At 47.1% G+C, this 13,470-nt stretch overlaps 1 long non-coding RNA gene across 1 annotated transcript in view; it reads right to left on the bottom strand.

Annotated features, from left to right (window-relative positions):
* The window catches only part of LOC113572888 (uncharacterized), a 34,624-nt gene that overhangs the window by 1,603 nt on the left and 19,551 nt on the right, over nucleotides 1–13,470 (bottom strand). The window contains exon 3 of the long non-coding RNA XR_003410162.3: nucleotides 1,872–1,930. This is a non-coding gene — a long non-coding RNA (uncharacterized LOC113572888). The remainder of the gene's footprint in view (nucleotides 1–1,871; nucleotides 1,931–13,470) is intronic.

Below are 13,470 nucleotides of genomic sequence, written 5' to 3'. Positions count from 1 at the left end.
GTCACTGACACATTTCTACAGATTTTCAACAGAGCAGTAAATACAGTATGTCTGATTGTCTGCACCTGTCAAAGGTGTGTCATGCAGACATGAACACCTCAGTCTCAGAGCCTAAACATACAAGACACATTCAGAAACTGACTCTACTTCTTTAAGGAACAACAACAACAATAAAAACAACAACCAAAAAATGCCAGAGGTCTTAGGATCGCCATGTATTCACTGTCGACAAAAAAGGAAACACTAAAATCTGACAGGCGTCCTCCCAATTTCAGGTTACACTTTTGTTCCTCTGTGCCCTGAGTTTTCTCACATGGATTTTTTACCGTCTGTAGAACACGATAAGACGTTTCTTCCTCTTTTTTTTGGTGTGTGTGAACAACACTGGTCTGGGAGTGTCTTACATTTTAGCCTTCTCTTAATTTCTATTAACCTATTTTCTTATATGTGTTCAGGAAAGTGAATAGGTGATCGGATGTCACCTGTCGCCCCCCCCCCCCAACAAGCCCTCTACAAGAGTATTGTTGTATCGTGTTTCCACAAAACTGTGGAGTACAATTGCAAATATGGAGATGGCTTCAACAGAGGTATTCGTGGGAGCTTATATAGATATAGATATTAGTTCAGAAGTCGGTTGATACAATGAGTTTGGGTGAGACGTTCGGGTAACAACCTGAATACAAAGCACGTTGACCACGTTCCTGCATTTCAAACATCTCGTTTATTTTTTGTTAAAAACATACTGACAAATGATTTTGGATTATGGTAGATCCAGCTAGCTTTTTTGCCCAGAAAGTGTATGAGATTATCAGCATGGTTTGTTCTGTACAAAGCAGAGTTTTATTGGTCTGGTCGTTCTGTGCAGGACTTCTTGTTGCTCATACCATGTGCTTGGATGTTAGTTTTTTCAGCAAAACAAATCCAAGCCACCATCAGCTGCAAGTGAAAGCATCGTTAAGTTCTGTGATAACATTCACATGGTTTCAAAGTGACACAGTTCATTTTCAGCTTGTTTTTTTATGAATCATTTCCATTGCCAAAAATGTAGTTTACTCTGGCTTTTGTTTTTTGATCAGGCTCCACCTCCTGCTTGCTTTAACAGATGCTGCAGAATGCACTTTAGCATTGCACCCATGGGCCTCTAGAAGGCCTTGTTAAAGGCCTGTAGAAGACAATATAGCAAAAAAAAATCACTTCAGTCCAGCTGGATAAATTAGGTGCGCCTGCTGGGGGCCATACCACGCCTCGGGAGAGAGGTGCATGCTCAAGGACTGATCCTAGATCAGCGGGGACAGGCACTGCAGTGTGGGTCTCACAGGTGCTTGCTCAGCCCAATGTACTTCCCCAACTGGGTCAAGCTCCCCCCCCCCCCCCCCGCACTCTCTGTTACCTCACAGCATAAAGGAATCGGTGCTTGTTCCACACTCATCCGATATGAACGTCCCGGCTGGAGAAAGTAGCTGCTCTGAGGCTTTACGAGTCCTGCTCACTGCTGAACATTTTCATGAAACGAGTGCTCTCTGTTTACCTAAAACATCTGGTTCCTCACACAGCTGCTAATAAGTAGCCTACCGACGCACCCAGCATATCTCTTGCCATCAACAGGCGACTAATGATATATATTAGCATGTAAAGTAATGCGATGATGTGAACCATGCAATCAAGTGGACCAGTTACCAGCTGGGGGTCTAATGTAATCTCTCCAGCATAGGAAATCATAGGGACAATTATGCAACAGGGTCTCGAAGTGAAGGGTTTACTTGCTGAGTGTGCAATAGTTGCTTAAGCATGTAAGTAATATGCCCATATTTATGAAAGGCCAAGGAAATGTCTGGGAGTTCAGCATCTATGAGCAAATAGCTCACACTAACCTCTACTCCTGAGATTAGCGGATAGTCCGCCGTGTCCTGGACATCTCCCATGTTTTCTCCTAGAGAAAGACAAATAAAGAAACAGCATGTCAAAGAGAAGAACTGCAGAGGCTCTATATGACAAACTCAATCAGATATAAGCTCTTGAACCTGGGCTAGCTATCTTGACCTACTTTTCTTCCCACCTACACTACTTGGGGTAGATAAACCCATGCTCTCACCACACATCCAACGATATAGAAGCGAAACATAATGCAGCAAGCATCCTACAACCACCCCTGCCCCCCCACACACACAGCTGAGATGCACCGAGGTACACTGAAACAGTTCCAGCTATTATAAATCATTTACCTCACATTCCATTCCCCCTTTTATCCCTCAGTGAAAGCACACTGGGCGTGGGTTAAAAATATGTGTTTCAAAGATGTGTGCGTGTGTGTGTGTGCAGTCCCAGGAAGTCTTCATCTGCAGAGATCTGTGGCCCAGTTGTGTCCTGAATTTTTCTGAACAAGTGCTTCTGTGTTGATGTGGATATTAATGATTGGATATCTGCTGCTGGCTGGCTTGTACCGTGTGCATTAATGGCAAACCACAGAAACAAGCAGGCTCCAGACTAACAAGATTAAATGTTCCAGTTTTGTCTTAGCTTGCAAATTCATTAGCTTGGCAATTTAAATTATATTCACAGCAGTTAATCTAAAAAATCTTAAAGATCCCCAAATAGACAGTTTAGTTCAGCACTGGGGAACTGGGAGACAAGTCAGCAGAAACAGAACTGCCATGTGAGAGCTGGAATAGTCATCCATCAGATTTCATAATTATTAATGGACAATTATGAATCACAAGCATGATTACACAGGTGCAAAAGCTTTTTCCTGGAGGTTATCGTCTTTGTAAGATTGTAAGATATCGTCTTTGTAAGATATGCCTGAACACACAGGAATAAAAATAGTGCACTTAGAACACACCTAAAAAATAACATAAACATTCACATTGTCAGTACAGTTTGTTTCCTGTTTTTTTCTTCATTTTGTGGGTGCTGCTCTCTGAAAAAGACATCTGAGCCATAGCAGATATGCGTAAAGCCTTGACCGACACCCCCATCTGTCTGTCTGTCCCCCACTTTGCTTATTCTGGTCTGGGCACCAATGGTTTGGTATCATCTTGGCATGCTAGAGCGTTGCCATAGAGACCTGAATAAACCTCCTTTCCGCCCACCCGGTTTGATGGCTGAGGCCTTGCGTTTGAGTGTGCCTGTGTGAACATACACACATATGCATGCACCCCCCCCCCCCCCCCCGCCGCCACAAACACACACAAACACACACACACACACGCCATATCGCTGACCCATTCCTGCACCAAGGGCTCCATTCGTTTCATATATGTGCAAATGATTTCATGGTTATCCGAAGACGGCAAGAACTACCACTCCTCCTAATGGTTTACACACAGGAACAGGACCTGCCACGCTGTAGGGTTGCCTACAAAACCCAGAACCATAGATAAGTGCATTTGATGGTGGATTACTATAAAATTTACAGTACTTTAAAAATGCAAATAAAAGCAGGATTAGAGCACACCATACTGTATAACTGTAGTATAAGGAGTTTAAATTGTAGATTTTTTTTTTTTTGTAGGATTAAGCTGTGTGTATGTGTGGGTGTGTGTTTGTGTGTGTATGTGTGTGTGTGTGTGTGTGTGTGTGTGTGGTGTGCCCTTCTGTCCAGGGACATATAGAGCTCAGACCACAGTTCATTCAGAAGTGATTCTTTTCATTAGCAACTATAAATAATTAAATGCTGAGGCTGTTCTGCTGTTCATTTTCTCTCCACAAAAACAGCCTGCACTCGCACTTATATGTGCCATATAGGTTACACACACACACACACACACACACACACACACGCACACATACACATATACACAAACACACACACACGCACACACAAACCTCAACTTGCATTAACTCTTATATGGACACTGTATTTCTTTTCCATCACTTCTTACAGAGAATTCTATGGGTCTCCTCCTTAGATCTAACAACACACCTACAGCTACAGCCATTTTATTGTACAGTTTTGTAACTATTTCATGTACAAAGAAAATACTTAATAATACAATAATGGAAATAATAACAACAACAACAACAACAACAACACTACTAGTAAGCATGGCCAGCATTATAGCCTACAATTGGGAAAAAAGAACACACACACAAAGGGTTAATATCTGAGCTTACATCCGCTCCTCGCTTTCCCTCTCTTTTGTATTTCCAAGATGGCAGCACCCTACTCTTACGCATATGATAAAAATAATCCCTTGTGATTGGATGGCTAATTTGAAGTGTCAATTATTCTTATGCAAATGTGTGCAGTTTCTCACGTTTCAAAAGAGGAAGAGCACAGATGGCGACACAGAAATCTCCCTGTGCAAGGCAAAAGCAGCCTGCCGGACAAAAAAAAAAAAAAAAAAAGGCGAGGGGGGGGGGGGGGCCTTGCATAATGTGACGCCAGTATTTGCATGTCTGTCCTCCTGCGATCATCGAGCTTAGCAGACATGGCTAAAGCTAAAGGGGCTTTGTACACGGTCAAGAGGGCAGCACTGATTTTAAAAAAAGGATTGCGAACGTACACACACTAATGCTAACTTATTCCATCAGCTGACTGCAGCCTCTTTTGACTGACATTTTGACTTAAAAAAGATCAAAAGGAGAGATTCTGATTCTGTTTCCATTTATGTGCAGCTGGTATACGTGTGCTACAAGCACACTGGAAAAGAAGTGAGACTACAAAATTTCTGCCCTTTGTCTAACTGTCAATAATTGCATGACTTGGAGTTAATTACAAATCAGAAGCACCCATGTTATTAGCGGGGAATCTCTGGCTACTGCCAATCAAGCAGTTTCATCTCGGTCCCAGTTGGAAAAACGCGAACACAGGTGTTGCCAAAGCGAGCACACGGAGGTAGGAATTTGAAAGGGAGCGTCCGACAGACAGTTGGAAAAGCGAGAGGGGGAGAACAAGACCCGGCTCGGCCAGCGTGACCTGAACATGGCTCTAAAAGGCGAATCCTGACAGTTCGCTCGCACTCAGCCTCGGAGACAGCGGCCTCTTTGCTTTCACGCTAAAGACCATGATTTCGCTTCAGACAAGCCTGCCGCCCAACACACCCGCTGCGAAACCTGGCAACTCCCAGACAAATATGCAGCTAAGCTTCAGTAGGCTAGCACAGCAATGGTGGACAGCTTGGTTTTACCTTTAGGAACAAAGGGAGTGTTAGCATTTGACCGCCCTCAGCCAAATGCTAACTGCTTAAAAGGAAGGAACAGCATACTGAAACGCCTCTGAAAATGTATTTAAGCAAAGAATTGGTTTTAAAAAAAAGAGAGAGAGAGGCAGTCTCTCTCTCTTGACCTTCTCAGCTGATGTTGTGGTTGAAGATGAAGGAAAAAAAACAAAGCTTTTCAGACCCAAAACGGTGGATCAAGAAACTTGCTGTGGCATCCTGTTACATCATGACAATACAGCTCTTTCAAAGTGAGCCTCAACATGGCAGCCAGAGCCTCAAGTTCTGTTGATTCATCTCACACAGGGTCAGGAGCATGAGCAGAGAAGGGAAGCGTTATCTTAGACGATAATGGCAGTCTCTGAAACAAGACGGCCTCAGCACATTAAGTTTGCTGTGACCTCTCTACCTCCTGAGCTAATTCTTTTAGCCCGGAACGTTCCAAAGAGAACGTTACAGACCTGCCTCCATATGGTTGGAGGATCATGGTACCCATTTTGGAGGTGCAGAGGGAGTGTGTACAAGGCATTGATTCTACCTAACAAATGTTGTTTGTTGTCGACTATTTTGAAAAGATGAGCTCCTTGTAAGATCTGATGTTAAATCAGTAGTGAGATCTTAAAAATTCATATCCATGAAGTATGAAAAGGTGTGAGGTAAGTTGTCATATGAAATGGATTATGCCAAACTCCCGAAAATGTGATATCACATTGTTGAAATCATTCACCAGGACTGAAAGGTTAAATATTTGGCAGCTGACTGAGTACATAATACAGTCTAAAATGTGGTAAAGGACAGATCTATGGGTGTTTGGTTACCAAACAACATGACCTGGTCAAAACCAGTATAATTGTGCATCATAGGTGTTCCTATTGTATTTTATTGGAGTATTCAAGTGTTTTATTCTGTATGAGTGAAAAATGAGGATGTGTGATCAGTAAAATTCTGGCTTGCTGAAAGAAGAAAGCATAACAGTCTAATCTGCACTGTGAACAGTGCATGCAGGATTAATAATTAGTCTCCTGGTTTTCCACTGATAGAATTAGATAGGCAGTGTTGCAAAGCTACTTAGTAGATTAACTGTCAAAAATGTCCCAATCTAATCGTACAGCATAATGGCTAGCATTGACTTTGGAGCTTTTCCCAGTTGATGGAATTTGGTCACACTTTTCAGACATAATGTGGATCTTTCTGGGATCCGCAACTGTCCATTTCATTGTTGGAGGATGAAACGGACTCAGAATGTGTGATGGTGTGATATGATGGCAAAGGGATCTGTGTCCTATCCAAGTTCTTCCAGATCAAATACTCAATAGCAGGTCTGAACAGCAACATTCAGCACTGCTCTCATACACCGAGTTTATGACACAAATTGTGGCTTATGCCATGCTGAATTCAACGGCCTAGCTAGTGTAGCAGATGCATACATAGCCCTGATACTGTCACTGTCATCACAGACAAGCCTTTTCACACAGCTAGAACTCCATATGCTAGTTTCTTTTATTTTCACCTGCCCTCATCCCCCCATCCTCTCAACCAAAGAAAAAAGTGTGTGTCTCTGTGTCTGTTTGTGTATGTCATACACATCAAAAAGTGTAAGGTGAATCCTTTTGAGCTGGCGGCACGGTCGGCCACAGAATGAATAAACATCCATGTCAGGAGAAACCGATACACTCCCTTTTCAGCTAGATGGGCCTCTCGTGGGAAAAAACGTCCAGCACACAATGGACAGAGACGGCCTTTTGTTAGGGCTCTCGGGGCTGTGGACCAGCTCCTTGCTGCTGCCTGCCTGTGCCTAGAACAGACCACTCCCCTCCGATCGCACTGTAAATACGCACACGCACACACACACCCGTACGCCCATGCATGCACCCACGTGCACACACATGCACCCACCCACACACACCCACACAGAACCACACACACACAAACAAACACAGAGTTTGTTTCCTGCTTCATCAGAAGTTCGTCTGGTGCACCAAAAAATCTTTTCCGAAAATATTTTGTTGCAGAAAGAAATGGCTGTGTGAAAAAGCAAAAAAAACCAAAACTATAAGAAATAAGAAGGGGGAGAGAGTGTTGGGGAAGTGTATCTGAGCCTGCAGTTAAACCACCCCCCTGAGGGGTTTTTAATACCAGTCCTAAATCCCTGGGATAGTGGCGCTCCATGAAGTTGCTCCAAAACAAACCCACAAGGAAGGCCCCACGGCAGCGCAGCCCGGGGGAATTTACAGGCTCTTTTGTCCAAGATTCAAAGGTTTCAGCGTCAGGCAGGCTGAGCTGGGTGGGGGTGGTAGTGATGCTGGGAGGGGGGGTACATGGGTCGCTCTGTAGTGATACTGAACTTGATCATGACACTGGTGACTCTCCCTGTGTCATTATAGGAAGACCTCGTGGGCCTGAAGACAGAGACAAGTGATTTTCCACGTGTTTAGAGTCATTTAGGGAGCAAGACTTGGTCGACTGGGGCGAACAGGTGAAAAACTAACCAAGTAAATCGGCTTCAGGTTCAAGATGCATTTCACTTGCTGCGCCTTACATTCTGTGTGGGCCATTCGAACACACTGATGCGAACGCACCTGGCATCAGGCAAACCACGCAAAGTCAGGGCCGTAATCAAACCGATCTGGTTTTGCAGGGTGTCGATAAGAGCACACTTCCCTCTCACTCGGTGCCGTGCGCCAAGGCCCGATCTCATGCATGCCCTTCCCCATGCCCCATTCTCCGCTTTCAGCCCCAATTTGGGTCACAACAAAGCTTTTCAGCATGGAAGTTCGAGGGATCAGAATGGGGCGTGGCTGGAGCCTGCTCTGCGGCTATAGAGTGGGTGGGTGGGTGGGTGAGGATAGATCAGGCGGAGGGCGCCGGGTGGAGGGAGCTACTCACCGTCCCACGAAAGAGCCACAAGTAGCCGCCCTGATCTGTTGGGTGAGAGCAGTTCACGGCCAGGGAGGAGGAGCTCTCGTGGACTTCTTAGGATCGATTGCTTCTTGGATTAGGATCAGTTACTCTTTGGATTCAGGTCTTGTAAGACCTGGCTTTGGGTAATACTGCAGGATCAGCATGAAATGACTCTGGGACGACGGTGCAGGTCACCGAGGACAGGGCGTTCCTGTTCCCGTTCACAAAAACGCCAGCTCGGGTTGCAGACATATTCACGTAAAGAATGCAGTTTGAACAATATGTCGGTGAATTTTCATAAAACTCGAAATTAGGAGAGTGTCCCAGAGTACGTATTGTTTCCATTTTCAATTTCTTGTTCGTGCAAGAACAGTATTGCCTGTGTGTGTTTGTGTGATGGTGTGTGTGTGTTCATGCGTGTCTCCTAAGCGCCTTTTGCTCTTGCAAAGGAGCATGCAAACACAGCTCATGAGCAAACCTCTGTGAGGTCCTAAAGCCAGGGGAGCATATGTGCCAGTGTCCACTACCAACCCTGCGTCATGCTCCCTGCGTGAGGGGGAGCACCATAACTTAGTTTGTCTTCCATACAAAGTTTCGGCTAAGCTTGGATGGATTCATTAGGAGGCATTTCTTTGGAACCAATGAAGCTCAAAGGACCTCCAACAAAGGAGTTAATCACGGCCTGTCTCAGGCAGTCCAGGCTGGAGCATCCCTTCTCACCGGCTGGGCGTCTGGTCACTCACACTGGCCAGAGAGCTGTTCTTGGACTTGATGATGGACCCAGATGTTGCTGGGTGGTGCTGCTGCTTGCCTCCACCCGTGGAATGGAACATCCGAAGCAGGTGGGAGATGGTGGGCACATAAGCTTGTATCCCAGCATGCACACGCGTGTGCATACACATGCACACACACAAAGCAATGCAAAGATCCTTTGGTGCAGGCTGTGCTGATGGTGGGTGGGGTGTGTCGAGTGGTGGCATAGCTGGTGAGCCTGGTGGCTGTATGAGAGTGTATGTGAAGAGGGAAGCTATATGTTTCTTGCATGTGTGTGTGTGTGTGTCTGTGAGAGAGAGAGCGAGAGAGAGAGAGAGAGAGAGAGAGAGAGAGAGAGAGAGAGAGAGAGAGAGTTGGTGGGTGGGAGTCTAAAGCGGACAATGCAGCCCCAGGCTCCTCTATTCTGGCACTGACCTTGAACTTTTGCAGCCTCCATTCCCATGGTTCCAGGGACTGTGTGTGTGTGTGTGTGTGTGTGTGTGTGTGTGTGTGTGTGTGTGTGTGTGTGTGCGTGCATGCGTGCATGTGTGTGTGTGCACACGCGAGCTCTCATTCCTGCCCTTTTTGAAGCAAACGATAGGACTCCCTCTGTCACTTCAAATCCTGCATATGACCCCCTGTGCACAAAAGCACCTCTGCTTACAGCCACTGAGCAAACCGGCCCCTTCTCCAAGAAATGCTACGTGAAACCATTAGCTTCACTAACACCGCTAATGACACATTACTGATCCGTGCGGGAATACGGAATACTGTCGTATGTGAGTAGAACCTGCACTGCACCTAGAACTGTGAAGGAGAAAGACAGAAGAGGTTGGGGGGTATAATAGGACTGTCTAATAATAGAAGCAGCTTGAGTTTGCATAGCGCCATGTCTACGCATCCTACACTGGAGAAAAGGAGAGAGAGAGAGAGAGAGAGAGAGAGAGAGAGAGAGAGAGAGAGAGAGAGAGAGAGAGAGAATGAGATATGGGGAAAAAAAAAACTGCTGTTGAAGCTGCAATTGCGAGCTAAAGTGAGCCTAAGAGATGCCTCAACTCACCCCACTAGGGCGAAACATATTAATTTCCTGGACGCTTCTCAAATCGTGTTCTAAACGCTAACAACCCGCAAGAGCAGCAACCGCCCACGAACGGGCCGTGACACTCTTGCTCGCTGCCCTATATTCTGCCAACTGATCCGGCACATGCAGCCGTCTGGCACAAATAATTATTACAGCACCGCCCCCAACTCCCCCCCCCCCCCCCCACAATGTGCCTTCCTACTGCATTAAATGTCCAAGGTTTTCAACTTGGGACAGGCCGCACGCTAAAGCACACATGAGGCACCAGGACGCAAACACAAACACATGCAGGCACACGCACAAACACACACAGGCACACACATAAAACGCATGCGGGCATTCGTGTTGGCACGTTCACACTCCTACATGCACGCCAGCTTAGATTTTGCTAGTTGGCACAGAAATCCCTTTCTATTAGAGTATCAGTTTAGCCTTTCAGCTCTCTTTCTCTTTCCCTCCTCCTCTCTTTCCCTCTCTCTCCCCCTCTCTCCATCTTCCTCCCCTTCCCTCTCTCTCCTTCTCTCTTTTTCCCCTCCCTTTGTTCTGCACCGTACACCCAGAGTGCATCAGGTCACGCACGTTGCCCTCGCCAGTGCTAACACACTTCAAAAGGGCCGACGCTCACCCCGAATGCTTGCTAGCACTAATTACTCATATTACTAACAGGCAAGGCTGGCAGGACGGACAGCAAGCCCTCTCCAGACCCCTGTCCTGGACCACTCAACTCAGTCCCCATCTCAAACCCCCATCCAAGGCCCTCTCCCCAGATCCCCACCCCGGACCTCTGTTCTGGACTCCTCCCTGGACCCCTACCCTGGACCCCTCTGCGGACCTCCACTACAGATATCTGCCCCAGACCTGGAGATTGCCAGAATGTTAGAGCACTCATGTTCCTTAGTAAAATTTGTTAATGAGCACGATAAACGGCTTGAATATAACAAGATGGGAATTGGTGACTATGTATGTGCAAGTAGCAGTCTATGTGTGTGTGTGAAAGGAGGGTGGGGAGGGTCTGTGGTGTGTATGAAAACCTGGTTTTACCTGATATATGATGGAGGGGTGATGGGGGGGTGGGTGGAGATCATTAACCAAAAATCTGCACCTCCCTGGTGCCAAAAACATTCCACAAAGAAATAAGAAATCAATGAAATAATGTGTTTGCATGTCTCCATTATGCACATGTGTGGAGAGCGTTTGTGTTTGGAAGGGAAGGTGCCTGAGGACCCTCCCTGGATTGTGTGATCATCGTGCGCATGCAGCATGCTGTGATCACAATGCTTTATAGGTCAGACAGCACCAGAGGGATTAGGTTCGCTGGGCCACTGGGACACCCGCGACCCAACACAGGCATATGGCCCGAAAACACACACCTAGTAATGCCCTGTCGAATGCAACACGATACGGCAGCCCATTCAGAACCATGCCCACTGAGCCCATCGAGCACACGGACGCACACCCATGCCATGTGGGAAAAACATATTATAGGGTACTTTAGAAATGGTTCAAACATCAAAATCTTCTTTAAAATATTTTGTTTTATGTTATATAAGATATGAACTAAGCTTTAACTTCTGTGTTTGATGTGTTGACATGTAACATATAATAGTTCTATATAACAATTCTATGTAAGGAATAACAATTATATAACAATAATGTAATTACTACTTAATTACAAATCTATCCAATCTGAAAAACAAAAGCCAAAACCTGCTCACTCACACACACCCATGCGCACACACACACACACACACACACACACACACACACACACACACACACACACACACACACACACACACACACACGGATACACACTCGTGCCGACTGTCCGCATACATTTAAAAGGAGCCGCAGTCCAACACACGTCGTCCTGATGGACTACAATTAGAGGGATTCCACACAGAAGTCACTGGCCACTGTTTCAAAGCAGAAACCTAACCCCCCTGCCATTTTTGGTAGGGTCTGTAACCATTATCAGGCCAATTTCCCAGGTACAGAGAAGCATCCGAAGAACACAGGAGCCTTGGCGAACGGCATGGAAGAATCGCCGACAGGAACGTGGGAGGTAGGTGGGAGTTGGGGGGTGATGACAATTTAGTATGCAATTGCTATTGTCAGTCACGCTCTCTGTGTCTGGGACTTTCATTTTGTCAAAGCGAGAGCTATTTCCAACTGTGACAGTAGGGGAGCCAGGCGGTAGGCGGGGACACGACCGGTCCACTCGCTTCTTGGCAAGCCTGAGCTTTCCGAGAGTATTCCCGTGTGTTAGCCGTCGAGTAAATGAGCACCTGAAATGGCCCCCACGGTTTAACAACGTCCACGATCGAGGGGGCTGGTTCTGGGTGCCATGCTGGTGGAGGTGAAAGGAGTTGCCGGACAGCGGGGACCCGAGGGAGACGGGGACGCGTGGGCTGCAGTGTCATTGCACGCGGCCACGTTTACACAGGCCTCCTTCAGTTCACGTGCAAACGCGCACAAAGCACCCGTTGAATCGAGCCTTTGTGTACGTCATAAGACCGGGGCGGGGGCGGGGGTGGGGGTGGGGGTGGGGGTGGGGGTGGGGGGCGTTTGTGGCAGCGTGCGAGCACTCGGACGCCCAAAAAGAGAAATCTCCCTGAGAAAGACGGCAGCGCAGCGCCGAGCTAGCCAGACTGCCTGTTAATTGATTGCTTCTCGCTAACAAGGATGTAATGTATTCTATTGTGTTTCCCCCCATTCGTCTGTACTAATGAGGTCCAAAGCAGAACGCGCTTCTTCTCTCTGCCTCCCTCCACCAGCCTCCTCCCTCAATCCAACACTCTTAGAAGGGATGTGGGATTTGATGTGAAGATGTTATGACAGTCTTTCTCTCTCTCTCTCTCTCTCTCTCTCTCTCTCTCTCTCTCTCTCTCTCTCTCTCAGCAGTTGGCATGCTGGGTGCTGGAGAAGCTTGAGTAGGGCTTGGGTAATGGGATCATGGGAGAGTGTCCCTACCTCCGTGGGTCTTCTCTCCCTCATACACCCATGCTGCACACACACCCCGAACCCCCACCCCAACACACCCCCACCTCTGCGCTCCCCGTAACGAGGGCTGGCAGGACAATGGCACCATTGTTGCCCCCTTGTTGTGGAACCGCAGGCTGGGTACAATCGCTGTTTACCCAAGCAGTGACTGGGGTCCGGAGGCCCCCCGGACGTTAATTAATTGGAGGACTCCTGATTGAGCCTGCTCCACACACCCAGCACAAAGGCCACCATTCAGGGCGCCCAGGCTGCAAGGCGGAGGAGCGCTCTCACAGCCAAGAGCCGGTCTCCTGCCTCCACCCCCCCCACTCTTCCGGGCTGGCTTCCCTTACTCTCTCCCAACCCCACCTTACACCCTCTCTGCATTTGTAGCCGCCGGAAACCCCTGCCCCCATATCTGCATCCTCATTGCCTATGCGAGAGCCCGCCTTCCCTGTCTCATTTGCACACCTGCCAGGCTTCGTGTGTGTGTGTGTGTGTGTGTGTGTGTGTGTGTGTGTGTGTGTGTGTGTGTGTGTGTATATATATATATATATATATATATATATATATATATATGAGAATATGAGAGTG

The sequence above is a fragment of the Electrophorus electricus genome, chromosome 5 (genome assembly GCF_041902795.1).
Source record: "Electrophorus electricus isolate QZ-2024a chromosome 5, ASM4190279v1, whole genome shotgun sequence".
Classification (NCBI taxonomy): Eukaryota; Metazoa; Chordata; class Actinopteri; order Gymnotiformes; family Gymnotidae; genus Electrophorus; species Electrophorus electricus.
This window is presented reverse-complemented; position numbering and strand designations above follow the sequence as displayed.